A 13,505-nucleotide genomic window follows, 5' to 3' on the forward strand; every position below is an offset into this window, starting at 1 on the left:
ATGAACCTTAATAGAAGAGAAAGACAAACCTTTGTCCAATAACTCAGTTAGATATTGAAGAGCCACACTCAAATTAGGCTCAGAAACATCAAAATCTTTTGCTGCACTCCAAAATAAAAATCTCTTCCATTTATCTGCGTACACTTTCCTTGTACTAGGCCTTCTAGCTTCCAAAACCACATTCAAAACTTGTTGCGGAAGTTGAGACCCTCTATGGTTCAAAACAGAATATGCCAGGCTGTTAGGTGAAGAGAGTGAAGCTTGACATTCAGCAAATGGCTGTCCTCCTGTGACAACAGGTGTGGAATCAAAGGCAAAGGCCATGGAGGCTTCCATACCAGACTTCTCAATAATGGGTACCAGTGCTGTCGAGGCCAATCTGGAGCTATTAAAATCATCCTTGGCTTGTTCTGTCTGACCTTTAGAAGTACCTTTGGGAGGAGAGGCAGAGGAGGAAAGGCATACACATGAAGATTGTTCCAATTGAAAGAAAGAGCATCCACTCTCCAAGCTGTGGGATGAAACCTTTTTGTGCAAAACTTTGGCAGCTGATGGTTCAGTGGAGAAGCGAACAGATCTATGTCTGGAGTTCCCCATGACACTGTCAATTTCTGAAATACATGAGGATCCAATTTCCACTGTGGGGATCCATAATTCGTCTGCTCAACACATCTGCTAAGGAGTTCTGTGCTCCTGGCAGAAACCTTGCCTGAAGATTGAGCTGTAAACTGAGAGCAGTCTCCCACAAAATCATTGCTTGCCTGCATAGAGGATAAGAATGCGTTCCCCTTGCTTGTTGATGTACCACATGACAGTTGTGTTGTCTGTTAGAATCAACACCTGCCCTGGCAGAAGTAATTCCTTGAAAGCTATTAATGCAAACTGGACTGCTAACATCTCCTTCATGTTGATATGTAGATGTTGTAGTCTGACAGGCCACTTGTTTTGTATCCACTTTCCATTTAGATGAGCTCCCAAGCTTTGTCTGAGGCATCTGTCGTTAAAATCTGACTCGCCTCTGGCCGGGTCACAGAGAGTCCCTTGTTTAGGTGACATTCCTGAGCCCACCATAAAAATTCCTTTTGAATGCAAGGTATTATTTGAATGACAGTGTCCAGATCCTGGCAGTGCTGTGTCCATACATTTTTGAGATACCATTGTAGCTTCCTCATATGCAGTTTGGCATTGGGAAGCACCAGAATAACAGATGCCATGAACCCTAAGGCTTGAAGGACTGTCCTTGCAGTCAGCGGACTGATGAGATAGTTGATGGAAGTAAAGGGATAGACTCCTTTGTTTGTCCGGGGTTAAAAAGGCCATCTGGGATGCTGTATTCAGTCTCACACCCAGAAAGCACATGTCCTGAGAGGGTACTAGACTGGACTTTATTTCGTTCACAGAATACCCTAGGCATCTTAGCACTGCTATCACATATTCCAAATGATGAAGAAGCTCTTCCTTCCTTGAGCCAGAATCAGGCAATCGTCCAAATAAGGATAGATTTGTATTCCTTTAGCCTGAAGAAAGCTATCACTGGAGCCAGAACTTTCGTGAACACTCTGGGCGCAGTAGATAAGCCAAAGGGCAATGCAGAGAACTGATAGTGAGAAGTCCCAGCTCGAAAACGCAGATACTTCCTGCAACTTAGTCTGATAGGAACATGAAGGTAAGCCTCCTTGAGATCCAAAGTTACCATCCAATGATCTTTGCCCAGCAGAGGTAGAAGCTGCTGCAACGTCAACATTTTGAACTTGGGAATGTCCAGATAAGTGTTGAGGATAGATAAATCCAAAATTGGTCTCCACGTGTTCCCCTTCATTGGTACTAGGAACAGGCGGGAATAAAATCCTAGGCCCACTTCTGGCATAGGGACCGGCTGTATGGCCCCTATTTGGAGCAACAGAGAAACCTGCTTGTGAGCCTCTATTCTTTGTTGAGGAGGAACGTCTGGCATGCCTTTGAAAGGAGGCAAGGTATGGAAATAAAACCTGTAGCCGTGGTGTATGATATCCAATACCCATCTGACTTGGGTAATTAAACTCCAATTTTCTTTGAAAAGTGCCAACCTTCCTCCCAAAGGTGCTGCCAGACGAGAAGGCTCTGGCAGCTGAAAAGGCAGGTCATTGGGTCTGTTTCGAAGGACTGACCCCTGCCCTCACCTGAAGACTGTGCAGGAGAACTCCCTGTTCTAGGCCTGAAAGAGCCCTGAGCTCTACCCCTACCACGTCTAGATCTACCCCTAGACTGGGAATCATAAGAAGGATATGTCCACCCCTTAGTAGGCCAATTTCTACTAAACTTTGGAGGCTGGACCTGCAAAAATCTTTAACAGTCTGCATAGACTTAGCCTTGTCCTCCATTTTCTTTAAAACTGTCTCAACAGGAGGACCAAACAACACGTCAGATTGTAAAGGAGCATCTAAAATCCTCGTTTTAACATGATCAGACAAATTCTGATCCCGTAGCCAGGCATGCCTGCGAAGAACTGACAGTGGCAGCCACCCTAGGCGAGGCCTGTACAGCATCAAAACCACATTGCAAAGAATGCTTACCCACCTGTTCAGAAACATGCACTAAATCTTGCAACTCTTTACAATCAATACCTACCGCCAGAGCATCAACCTTAGACTTTAATTGTGAAAGGAGATAATTCTGGTATTTCAACATGTGAAACTGGCAATTCAAAGCCCTCATAGCCAGAGTGGAAGAAGTATAAACTTTCTTTCCCCATCTATCCAAGGCCCTAGCCTCTTTGTCTGCAGGAACTGGATTCTTAACAACAGAAGCCTTAACACCTTTAGGCCCCTGACTAACAGTTTCTGGGTCAGCCCTAGGACACTTAAAAGATACTTATGAGCTTCAGGCACCCTGTAATACCTATCCGGCTTAACAGGAGCAGGAGGCAAAGAATCAGGATTAAGAGAAGCCTCTGTAAAAACATCTTCTACTACATCCAAAACAGGAGGTATAGCCAAGGCCTATGTTGGGGTAAAACAAAAATTCCTAAGCCTTTTCTTGGAATCAGAGAAGTCCTGACCTTCCCACTTAAAATGCTCCCTCATGGAATGAAGAGTTTCTGAAAAGAAAAATCCTCAGGAGGAGAAGCAGAAGGAGTAGAATCATCCACATCAGAATCCGAATAAGGAGAATACTCCTGCAAGTCTTCAGCGAAGACTCTGAAACATCTGAAGCCTGCTCAAAACCCCCAGCTCAGGCTCCCTGGCTTTCAAGGGGAAACCCCTAAAATTCAAATCGCATTTTAATTTTCTGGTGATAGTGAAACTACCTATAGTCTGGACAGAAGGTGGCATAGCTAGTAAATCTGTGCCAGCCTTTACTAGATGCGTGTATGTAAAAATTAAATCTCAAAGAGTGTGTGTGTGTCAGCTACTTGGAGCAGGGACATGAAGCACTGGTTCCACAGAGAGAGTGGTGGAGGACTTGGTCTGGGCACTCAGCTGAGGACTTAACTCTGAAGCTGTGCCAGTGGGAAGTCATACTGAGGACCTGGAGGGAGACAGAGAAATATAGATCCCGGGCTGAATATATTCCCTGTGTGCTCTTAAGGGAAATGGTGCTTGATGCAGAGAGGTCTGCATCTGGAAATACTGAGTGTAGCCATTTGCATTCTAAGTGAACACCCCTCTCCAGTGTCAGTGGTGAGGATTCAGGCTCCTTAATTGCTGGCCTAGAGTGGGGATCTTACAATGGCATATTTCCTTGTACTGGTATTTAATCTATTACCAGTCTCTACAGAAAATTCTTGACATTGCGATTATACTATTTGCTTCTTATTTTTCTAGCTTAAATGTTTTTATCTGTTAGATTTTTCCATGGTTTTACATAGTAATGTTTTTACATTAAATTCGTATACCATACTTTTCTGTCTTTTTCTATATCATCAATTTTTTATTTTCCACAAATATATTTTATTCTTGGTAACATTTTATTTATTCATTTATACACTCTCTTTCTCTTTTACTCTTTTTCACCCTACCCCAAAATTTATCATACTTACATTTACACAATTTTACTACAAATCTCTCATCTTTTTCATTTATCCACTTCAAAGCTTTGTACAAATTTAATGAAGCAGCATATACCACTAGGTTAATTAATCTGACACCTCCTTCCTCTATATTTACATACAAAACGTCTCTTTTTACTGGCTTTGACCTACGACCCCATAAAAATGAAAAAATAATTTATTTTCAAATACTATTGGCAATATAAATACACTTGCTAAGGATGCTATTTTCCCATTAGTACTGAATGTATCAAATAAGCCTTTTTTTCTGAACTACAGTGGATATAAAAAGTTTACACACCCCTGTTAAAAATGCCAGATTTTTGTGATATAAAAATACGAGACCACAATTAATCGTTTCACATATTTTCACACCTTTAATGTGACATATAATCTGGACAATTCAATCAAAAAACAAACAAATCTGTTAGGGGAAAAAAATATAAAAAATAAAAAACGTACAATAAGCTGGGTGCATAAGTGTGCACACCCTTAAACTAATACTTTGTTGAAGCACTTTTTGATTTAATTACAGCATTCAGTCTTCTTGGGTAGGATTCTATCAGCATGGTACATCTTGACTTGGCAATATTTGCCCACTCTTCCTTGCAAAAGCGCTCCAAATCTGTCAGATTGCAGGGGCATCTCTTGTGCACAGCCGTCTTCAGGTCACCCCGCAGATTTCCTATTGGATTTAGGTCTGGGCTCTGGTTGGGCCATTCCAAAACTTTAATTTTCTTCTGGTGAAGCCATTCTTTTGTTGATTTGGATGTATGCTTGGGGTCATTGTCGTGTTGAAAGGTGAAATTCCTCTTCATCTTCAGCTTTCATGCAGATGCCTGAAGTGACTGGTATTTGGAACTGTTCATAATTCCCTCCACCTTGACTAAAGCCCCAGTTACAGCTGAAGAAAAGCAACCCCAAAGCATGATACTGCTACCACCATGCTTCACTGTGGCGATAGTGTTCTTTTGGTGATGCGAATTGTTGTTTTTGCGCCAAACGTACCTTTTGGAATTGTGGCCAAAAAGTTCAACCTTGGTCTCATCAGACCATAACACATTTTCCCACATGCTTTTGGGAGACTTGATGTATTGTTTTACAAATCTTAGCTGGGGCTGGATGTTTTTCTGTGTAAGAAAAGGTTTCCATCTAGCAACCCTTCCCCTTAGCCCAGCTATATGGAGAATATGGGAGATTGTTGTTACATGCAGTACACAACCAATGCTTGCCAGAAATTACTGCAGCTCCTTCAGTGTTGCTGTAGGTCTCTTGCCAGCTTCCCTGACCAGTTTTCATCATGTCTTTTCATCTATTTTGGAGGGTTGTCCAGTTCTTTGCAATGTCACTGTTGTCCCATATTTTCTCCACTTTTTGATGACTGTCTTCACTGTGTTCCATGGTATATCCAATGCTGTGGAAATTTTTTTTGTAGCCTTCTCCTGACTGATACCTTTCAACAGTGAGATCCCTTTGATGCTGTGTAAACTCTCTGCGAACCATGGCTTTTGCTGTAGCAGGCAACTGAGTAAATGTCAGGAAAATCCTACTAGGACAGCTGAACTTTATTTGGGGTTAATCCGAGTCTCTTTAATTGATGGCAGGACCCAAGAAGACTGAATGTTGTAATTAAATCAAATGGTGCCTCAACAAAATATTAGTTTAAGGGTGTGCACACTTACGCAACCATCTTATTGTATGTTTTTTATTTTTTATATTCCCCCACCCCTAACAGATTTGTTTGTTTATCAATTGAATTGTACAGGTTATAGGTCCCATTAAAGGTGGGAAAAGTTTTGAAATTATTTATTTTGTTCTCCTTTTTCTATATCACAAAAACCTGGCATTTTAACAGGGGTGTGTAAACTTTTTATATCCACTGTATAATGTATATGTTTTCCAGAAAAGACATGTTTGTTTTATTTCTTCTATTGTTTTTCACATTTAATTCTAAACCCTTTATTCTTTTTTCCTAACCAGTTTATCCTGTGAAATATATGATCTACAGTCTAAACCTTTACTTTGCCCCTTAATTTTTCCCACTCTTGGAAATTTTATTTTTAAAAAGTTTTTTTAGGGGGGTTTTTGGGTTTTCCTCACTGAACCCCTTTGGGTTCTTTATGGTTAATCCTCCGCTTTTGTGAAATTGTAATTTTAAGGCTTAAGGATGAAAATATAAAATTCCAATTTGTGGCCAAAGAAAACGGAAAAAAAAATTGTAATACATATGTTAAGATGAATTCTTACCCATTTTTTATTCTTTTTTTTTTTATTTAATTTAAATTAAATTAAGAAAAGATTATAATTAAAAATTTTTACCCACTTTTTTTATTAACCTTTTCCCCCTTTAAAGTTTTTTTATCACTAATTTTGAATTTTATAGAAGAAATTTTTGTTTTTTATGTTTTGCATTTCGAATTTAAAACCTTTTTTTAATTTTTAAAAACTTTAAAGAATTTAAGTTATTAAAAAAACCAAACTTCTTCTTAAAATGGGAATTTAAAACCCTTTTAAAAAAAGTTAAAAGTTCGATTTGTCAAAATTTCCGAAAAACCCCTTTGATTTCCAAACTTAGAATTCGGAAGAATGAATAGGAATTGGAATTTTTAATTTTTCCCCAAACCTCCGGGGAAATTTCAAATACCAAGAATTCAAAATTTAAACCTTTAACAGAAGGGTTTCTAAAAGGTGTTAAGGGTTCAAAATTTTAAATTATTTCAGTTACTTGCATCTTGGGAAAAAAGAATTGTCCACAAAGAAAAAAAGATTTCTGGCAAAGGGTTTAAAATAGTAATAATAGGGAAAGGTTTGGAAGATAATAGTTGAATCGTTAAATTGAGGCATCTGGAAGAAAAAAAACTTTCGTTCGGTGTCAAAAACTAAAGGATTTGTTATATCTTTGAAAGGTGCCTACTTGTTCAGAAAAGGAGAAAAAAATAAAAAGGCAATCAGGTGATGGGCAAAAAAGGGTTTACAAAAAGGGCCCAAAATTTTCATGAGCTCTTTTAAAGTTGAAAGTGACAATTTTTGGTCCGGATTGAAGTGAATGGCCAAATCCAAATAAAATAAGGAATTTGGGTTATTTTCAGAGATGAAAAAAAAAATAAAAAAGCGAACAAAAAGAATCATTTTGGGCAGTTAACTAACAGCCGGAACTTTTTGAACAAATTGATTTAATGAAAAAAAAAAAAATTTAAAACTTTTCCAAATTGGAAATTAAAGATTTTCCAATTTCTTTACTTTATAAATTTAATTCCTAAAATTTAGCAATTGCAAATGCCATTGGGGCCCCACATGATTTTTTTTTTTTTCATGACCGGTTTTCCCCTTTTAAAATTTGAAACCTTTCCTTTACAATAAGACAAAAAAACAAAACACCAGCAACCCAAACAAAAAGGTCAAAAATTCCTTATTTTTTTGGTTTTCTCCAAACAAGCTTAACATAGTAAAATTTTAAATACAATGTTTTTTTTGGTAAATTCCTTAGAACAAAAAATTTCAACTTTTTTAATATAAATAAAATAACCCAAACAACACATAAAACAATTTATTTAACATCTTAAATTTTTAATTTTTTAAAGATAAAATTTTTCCTTAAAAATTTTTAAAAAATTTTACTATAGAACATAATCAAATATGATCCTTAAAAGTTCATTAAAATTCAATTCCCTATTCCTTTTAAAAATATTTCAAATTAAAAACTTGGTCATTTAATTGTTTAAACCAAATTGGAAAATCGGTTTACATCCATTATATGCACAATTTTAAGGTTTTTTAAACAAATTTCCTTTAATTTAAAAAAAAAATTTAGGCCTATCCCCGGAAAAAACTAAAGCCATTCATTTTTTTCAAAGAGATGGGGCCCCTTTAATTTAAACAAACCCCAAAACAAACTATGTAATCTAGGACTTTTGAAATTTTTTTTTTTAGGTTTTTAAAACCCAAGTTTTACAAAAAAAAAAACCCATTTAAAAACCAATTTTAAATTATTTTAAACAACAATTTTTTAAAATTTTTTTAAAAAAATTTCTTTTAATTTACCTTCAAAAGGAAAACCCCAATTGCCGTGGAACCCAAAAACCCTTTTCCTTTTTAATTTAACCCCTAAAAAAAAAGGGAATAAATTTTCAATAAATGGGATTGTTTAAAAAATGTTTTTAAAAAAATATTCTTTTTTAATTGAAAAAAATAATTTAAAAGGGGCCCCTTTTAAACCCTTTTGTTTTTTTTGAAATGGTTTGGTTCATACTAATTTTTTAAAAAGTTACCAAAGTTCAAAGTACTTGGATAGGTAAATGTTTAAAACCATTTTTTTTAAAACCCTTTTAGATTAAAGGTAGCCTTTAAAAAAACCAGGGAAACACTCATCTTCAAAGGCTGTTTGGGTGTTACACATACGTGTAGCTCTCACTAACTGGCCCTTGACAATGGACTTTTTCTGTTTCCATGGGTGGTTGCTAGAAAAATGTAGGAAAGCATTGCAGTAGGTGTGCTTTCTGAAAATACTGGAGAGAATTCGGTCATTATGGAGATCTTTAACAAGTTTAACATCAAGATAGTCAATCTCACTAACAGAAAAGTGGTGAGTGAATGTTAAAAAAGTGCATGATGCATTCATTTTCCCCATTAAGTTGGTAACAGTGTCCAGGTCTCCTTGTATGAGAATAAACACGTAGTCTAAAAACGATGAAAACGTTGAAAACGAGGACGGTGATGAAGGTCCATCTTTTCACCAACCCAGGAGAAGCAATAGAATAAAAACTAACTATAATAAAAATGGGTATTACCCTAACTATAAAAACCAAAATAAACCTTTTTTAGGGCGGAAGAACAACCAGCGGAAAAACAACCAGAACAACCTGAAATAGAGTCTATTGTTTCTCCTGCTGGTAAACCCAAAATTTTGACAAATAAAAAAGGTGACTTTAAGGTATACAATTTTTCCGAAGTCAACATTGATCAAGACTTAATTGAACTGCTGGCCTTCGGCTTATCCTTCGTTCCTGACCAGAAGATCTGTTTGCCTATGTGTTTGATGGACCTTAAATGTTTTGTACGTAGCTTGAACCTTAAAGTTCTATTTAATGGTGACTCCATTAAAGATAAACATCCCTTTAAAATGCTAAGTACCTTTAATCCCCCCCTACATCCTATTTTGCAAACATTTGAGTATGCTTGTGAAATAGACTTTAGACAACTGTTTGAGAATATCAAATGGTTTGAAAGTAAAAGTAACATCTCCCCCGAACAAAGGGCAAGTTTAAAAAATCTAGGCAATTCACCAATTAGGGTGATTAAACCAGATAAGGGTGGGGGTTTAGTCATCTTTGATAAAGATGATTACAATTTAAAAATGTCTAAGGTACTAAATTCATCAGCTTATGATATTTCATCCCTTAATGAGACTTCACTTCAACACAACCGAATTAAAGGGTACTTCAGGGATTTATTTATTGAAGGGAGGATTGATATCGAAACCTTCAATTTCATCAACATCTCCTTCCCTAGAGTACCAGTTATGTTTGGGATCCCCAAAATTCATAAAAACTTGGTGGACCCACCTATGCGTGCTCTAGTGGATGGGAGATGTTGTATTACCCATCCTTGTGCCAAGGTTGTTGATTACATCCTAAATAAATACCTCAAGCTACTACCCCAGATTTGTAAAGACTCCTGGTCTTTCTTAGGGTCCATCAACAACATCCCCTTCAACCCTTCCAACAACTTCTTAACTATTGATGTGGTAGATTTATATACCTGCATACCACACCAAGAGGCTGTGGAATGGGTTGAACTGATGTTAATTGATTTAGGAGCTCCGAAAGATGAAATTGATGTGGTCACTATTCTCCTTGATATTATTTTATCGTCCAATTTTTTCATTTTCAACAACAGTTATTACCTTCAGAAAAGGGGTATCGCTATGGGCTCCCCATGTGGAGGGAGCGTTGCTAATTTAGTGGTTGCCTATTGGGAAAAGACATTCCTGTTTAAGGATACCCAGTTTAAAGAGGTAAACAAACTTTACACGCGTTTTTTAGACGACGTGTTTATTCTCATACAAGGAGACCTGGACACTGTTACCAACTTAATGGGGAAAATGAATGCATCATGCACTTTTTTAACATTCACTCACCACTTTTCTGTTAGTGAGATTGACTATCTTGATGTTAAACTTGTTAAAGATCTCCATAATGACCGAATTCTCTCCAGTATTTTCAGAAAGCACACCTACTGCAATGCTTTCCTACATTTTTCTAGCAACCACCCATGGAAACAGAAAAAGTCCATTGTCAAGGGCCAGTTAGTGAGAGCTACACGTATGTGTAACACCCAAACAGCCTTTGAAGATGAGTGTTCCACACTCAGGTGTATGTTTTTGAATAGGGGCTACCCTTGTGAACTCCTTGATAGTTTAATCAATGAAGTGGCATTTAAAAGAACATCAGGGTTTTACCAACTACTCCTCCAAGGTACTAAATCGTGTAACCTTTTAGGTAACGAAGTTTTGGTAACACCTACAGTTAGTAGTGAACCAAACCTTATTTCACAGGAAAATAACAACAATGTTCATGAAAAGGGTTGCCCAACCCAGGATTTTAAGATTAGTTTCATTATTACACATAACAAACACATTGATAGTATGTGTACAATTATCAAGAAAAATTGGCATTTTATTGTAAACAATGCCCACTTACTTGAAATCTTGGGTTCATTCCCCTCTTTTGTATTTAGGAGAGGTAAAAACTTAAAAGAACTGTTGCAAACAGGGATTTTAGTGGCCTTCCATCGAGACAAGTTGGGACTTTTTCCTGTGGGTTTTGCAACTGGTGTAGATTATTGAAAACAGGAAACTCCTTTATTATAAGAAAAGAGAAATTTTTCATTAAACATAAGATCTGTTGTGATACTAAGTCAATTATTTACATTGCACTGTGTAATTGTTGTGCTGCGTTTTATGTTGGTAAAACGGACCGCAGATTGCGGGACCGTGTTTACCAACTCAACTACGCCATAAAAAATAAAAAAAAAATAAAAAAACAGACAACGCCCTTTCAAAGCATGTCCTAGAACATGCTGGACATAGCTTTTGCTTTATGGGGATTGACCTAGTTAAAATTGGAATTAGGGGGGGCCCCCAGTCTCTCCTTCTTGAAATTAAAGAGCTAGAATGGCAGTTACTACTAAACGCTTTTTCCCCTCCTGGGTTGAATGAAGCCTGTAACATTTCTGTTATTTTAAAATATAAAAGTTACCTAAGGAATTAAGTAGTTCACTACCCACCTTAAACAATTGTGTCCAGTATTAATGGAGTTGTGAATAGCCTGATTTTTACACCAACTTGTAGATATTAATCAACTTATAAGTGTCACCCAAGTTTATATTTTTTGTAATATTATTATTACAAACAAGTGAATAGGTGTTTAATTGATATTTTAACCTGATACTTTTTTAAGGATCACATGCATTTGATTATAGGTTCTGCATAGTGACCTAAGTTTTTAAATATTTTTTGTAAGGAAGTACATTTTATTGATTCTTTTTTAAAAAAAGTATAAAAACATTTAAGATGTTAAGATGTTTGAACCATCTGCTTTTTGATGGAATGTTGGTCTAGGTTGATTGCTTTATATGTATATTAAAAAATGGTTCGTAGAATTTATCAGTTGCTAAGGATATGACATCATGAAAACAAAAAGCCGCTGTATTTAAAAAAAGCGCTTTGGCGCCTTTTACTATGTCTGAAGAAGCTTCTTGTTTCTGAGAAGCGAAAACGGTCTTAATAAAATACGTTAGCAAAATTTTTTTGATCCTGAGTGGTTTGGACTTGGTTCGCAGTGTTGTACAACCCTTTTACTATATATACTATTTTCCATAATATTTTCTATTTTAGTTTCAAATTTCTTTTGTCTTATTTTCATAAAGATTTTATAATCATTATTACTCAATAATATCAGTCTTCAGGATTTTAATTGTCTTGTATATTCCTTCTTCCATATAACTTTAAGTATTCCACTACATAATTCTATATACATAAAACTTTAATTTAACCATTCATTCAAAATCTTTTTAAAAAAGTTTGCCAATCCCTTAAATTTTTATACATTTCATACCTTATTCCATCTGGACCTGCAGCTAACTCTATATTTACTTGCCCTAATATTTTACCAAGCTTATTTAAAGAAATCTTCTTTTCCAGCTCTTTATTCTTTTTTTCTGTTAACTTTTTTACTTTTCATGTTTTTCATGAACTTCTTTTCGTCTTTAAACTTTCCTTGTATTACACTATTCATAATGTTTTCCTGAGTTGTTTCTACTTCTCCTTTTACACTACCATCTTTCTTTGCTAATATGTTTAAGTAACTTGACACTTCTTTTTCCTTGTGAAAAATATCTTTACTTATATAACAATGCTTGTATTTTTTCTTGGTTTCTTTCATATGATTCTTTGTCTTTGCCAAAGTACTTTCTATCATTATGTTCTAAATCTTCCAATGCATCGTTATACAGTCTTTTATATTTTTCTTTCTCTACATTTCTTATATCATACTGCCACTGTAAAAAAAACTTTTTTTTTATTTTTCCTTAAATATCATCTACCATCGAGACCAATGTTTACACAATGTTCTCACAGTAATATGATCTTTCTGTAACTGTATTACTGATCTCTTTCCTTCTTCATTCCATGCTTTCTCATTTACCCTTTTTATTCTTTTGCCTATGTTTATATATTCCTTATTTGCTTTATCTCTAGCCATACTGCAAGATGATTAGAAAATCCTGTCTCAACTACCTCCCCTTTTCCTATAATTAAACCTTCTGATACTATAAAATACTTTATTTCAGTTCTATACATACTCCTTTTGTAAGTTCAAGAATGTTTGTCCCAAAGTTTTAACTTACCACACCTTATACCTTCTAACATTTTTCTTGTATCATTTCTTTTTAGACTTGCCTCTTAAATCTTAACCTTCCAACCAGGCCAAGCAAAGATGGAACCTCTGGTACCAACATAGACTGGATACTCACTACCCATCCCTAGCTTGCCTCACAAGCCGGTCTTCTACCCGATCCTCTCAGCGACCACCTACCTGCCTTTGTTGACCGCATAACCCCCCCCCCCCACAAAAACATCACCAATATATCCAAACCTGCAACTTAGCCTCCTTCAATCCTGAGATATTCTCAGAATGCCTGAAACACATTGACTGGTCACCCCTACAAACTCTCCCACTTGATAATGCAGTATCCTATTTTAACAATACATTCTTAACCATCCTAAATCAACAAGCCCCTCTTAGATCCAAACAAATCAAATCAAATCCTTGCCTCTGGCTATCCCATCAAACTAAAAATACCATGCATCAATGAGACATAAAATGGAAACAATACCAAAAACAAAACACCACCAACTCCCTCCTAGAATTTAAACAACAACAGAACTTAGCCAAAAAATTAATAATTAAAGATCACAAAA

General features: G+C 36.0%; 1 protein-coding gene across 1 annotated transcript in view; it reads right to left on the reverse strand.

The window, feature by feature from the left end:
* The window catches only part of GAREM2 (GRB2 associated regulator of MAPK1 subtype 2), a 1,175,250-nt gene that overhangs the window by 131,897 nt on the left and 1,029,848 nt on the right, over window positions 1–13,505 (reverse strand). The gene's annotated exons all lie outside the window — the stretch shown is intronic.

Source organism: Protopterus annectens, chromosome 2.part0, assembly GCF_019279795.1.
Source record: "Protopterus annectens isolate FY-2018-M chromosome 2.part0, PAN1.0, whole genome shotgun sequence".
Taxonomy (NCBI): Eukaryota; Metazoa; Chordata; order Ceratodontiformes; family Protopteridae; genus Protopterus; species Protopterus annectens.